Source organism: Phytophthora infestans, genomic scaffold, assembly GCF_000142945.1.
Source record: "Phytophthora infestans T30-4 supercont1.68 genomic scaffold, whole genome shotgun sequence".
Taxonomy (NCBI): Eukaryota; Oomycota; class Peronosporomycetes; order Peronosporales; family Peronosporaceae; genus Phytophthora; species Phytophthora infestans.
This window is the reverse complement of record NW_003303691.1, coordinates 160,733-163,497: the sequence shown is the minus strand read 5'-3', so window position 1 is coordinate 163,497 and position 2,765 is coordinate 160,733. Positions and strand designations below refer to the sequence as shown.

Here is a 2,765-nt window from a genome sequence, read left to right as displayed (position 1 = left end):
AGTCTGGGAAGGGTTGACAACGGACCCAGCCCTCTAAATAACTAATCTTACGCCAAATTCAAACTCGCGCAATCCGTGCAAATCCTGGAACCACGCGCCCCAAGCGCTCGCTTCATACGCTCTCTCCCATCCTCCCAAGCGCTCTCAAGGATGCGACTGCGCTCATTGCCTTTGCTGAGCTCGCATGAACTCATCGACGCTATTCATCGTCTCGTCGGGACGACCTATTTATTACACGCTGCTCGAGGCCACCTTGCCGTCCTTTGACTCGGTTCAGCCGGTTGACGCTAGTGGGCGTCCGAGGAAAGGTCATCGCTGATGACAATGGCGACACTCCACCGTGAAAAGACCCAGACGGTAGGTTCGACGTTAACCTAACCGAGTGACTACGACGCGCTTGTTGTAATCTCGCTGTGAAAGCGTGCAAGGTAGACAAAATAGAAGAAGCAGAAAGAAAGAAAAGCAAAAGATGTTCCCACACCGGGACTCGAACCCGGGTTTGCTGGGTGAGAGCCAGCTATCCTAACCGCCTGGCCTTTAGGGGAAGGCTGAACAATGAAACCGCACTCAAAATAACAAACCCAACGCAAATACACACACGCACAACCACTCCAACCACTGCAACCACTGCAACCACGCCCCAAGCGCACGCTTCATACGCACTCGCCATCCTTCCAAGCGCTCTCACGGATACGACCCCGCTCATTGCCTTTGCTGAGCCGCAAAAACTCATCGACGCTATTCGTCGTCTCGTCGGGACGACATATTTATTACACGCTGCTCGAGGCCACCTTGCCGTCCTTTGGCTCGGTTCAGCCAGTTGACGCTAGTGGGCGTCCGAGGAAAGGTCATCGCTGATGACAGTGGCGATACTCCACCGTGAAAAGGCCCAGACGGTAGGTTTGGCATTACTACATGCAGGAGTGTAAGGACTCGCAGGCGAAACTTACCGAGACGCGCTTGTTGTAATCTCGCTGTGAAAGCGTGTAAGGTAGACGAAATAGAAGAAGCAGAAAGGAAGAAAAGCAAAAGATGTTCCCACACCGGGACTCGAACCCGGGTCTGCTGGGTGAGAGCCAGCTATCCTAACCGCCTAGACTATATGGGAAGGCTGAACAATGAAACCGCACTCAAAATAACAAACCCAACGCAAATACACACACGCACAACCACTGCAACCACTGCAACCACTGCACCCACGCCCCACGCGCACGCTGCATACGCACTCCCCATCCTTCCGAGCGCTCTCACAGATACGACCCCGCTCATTGCCTTTGCTGAGCCGCAAAAACTCATCGACACTATTCATCGTCTCATCGGGACGACATATTTATTACACGCTGCTCGAGGCCACCTTGCCGTCCTTTGGCTCGGTTCAGCCAGTTGACGCTAGTGGGCGTCCGAGGAAAGGTCATCGCTGATGACAGTGGCGGCACTCCACCGTGAAAAGACCCAGACGGTAGGTTTGGCATTACTACATGCAGGAGTGTAAGGACTCGCAGGCGAAACTTACCGAGACGCGCTTGTTGTAATCTCGCTGTGAAAGCGTGTAAGGTAGACGAAATAGAAGAAGCAGAAAGGAAGAAAAGCAAAAGATGTTCCCACACCGGGACTCGAACCCGGGTCTGCTGGGTGAGAGCCAGCTATCCTAACCGCCTAGACAATATGGGAAGGCTGAACAATGAAACCGCACTCAAAAAAACAAACCCAACGCAAATACACACACGCACAACCACTGCAACCACTGCAACCACGCTTCGAACGCACGCTTCATACGCACTCGCCATCCTTCCAAGCGCTCTCACAGATACGACCCCGCTCATTGCCTTTGCTGAGCCGCAAAAACTCATCGACACTATTCATCGTCTCATCGGGACGACATATTTATTACACGCTGCTCGAGGCCACCTTGCCGTCCTTTGGCTCGGTTCAGCCAGTTGACGCTAGTGGGCGTCCGAGGAAAGGTCATCGCTGATGACAGTGGCGACACTCCACCGTGAAAAGACCCAGACGGTAGGTTTGGCATTACTACATGCAGGAGTGTAAGGACTCGCAGGCGAAACTTACCGAGTGACTACGACGCGCTTGTTGTAATCTCGCTGTGAAAGCGTGCAAGGTAGACGAAATAGAAGAAGCAGAAAGAAAGAAAAGCAAAAGATGTTCCCACACCGGGACTCGAACCCGGGTCTGCTGGGTGAGAGCCAGCTATCCTAACCGCCTAGACTATATGGGAAGGCTGAACAATGAAACCGCACTCAAAATAACAAACCCAACGCAAATACACACACGCACAACCACTGCAACCACTGCAACCACGCCCCGAACGCACGCTTCATACGCACTCGCCATCCTTCCAAGCGCTCTCACAGATACGACCCCGCTCATTGCCTTTGCTGAGCCGCAAAAACTCATCGACACTATTCATCGTCTCATCGGGACGACATATTTATTACACGCTGCTTGAGGCCACCTTGCCGTCCTTTGGTTCAGTTCAGCCAGTTGACGCTAGTGGGCGTCCGAGGAAAGGTCATCGCTGATGACAGTGGCGACACTCCACCTTGAAAAGGCCCAGACGGTAGGTTTGACATTACTACATGCAGGAGTGTAAGGACTCGCAGGCGAAACTTACCGAGTGACTACGACGCGCTTGTTGTAATCTCGCTGAGAAAGCGTGCAAGGTAGACGAAATAGAAGAAGCAGAAAGAAAGAAAAGCAAAAGATGTCCCCACACCGGGACTCGAACCCGGGTCTGCTGGGTGAGAGCC

At 53.0% G+C, this 2,765-nt stretch overlaps 1 non-coding gene across 1 annotated transcript; it reads right to left on the bottom strand.

Moving 5' to 3' along the window:
• Positions 1-472: 472 nt before the first annotated feature.
• Positions 473-545, bottom strand: PITG_29835. The gene has a single exon. It is a non-coding gene; the product is annotated as a tRNA-Glu (tRNA).
• Between the last annotated feature and the right edge of the window lie 2,220 nt (positions 546-2,765).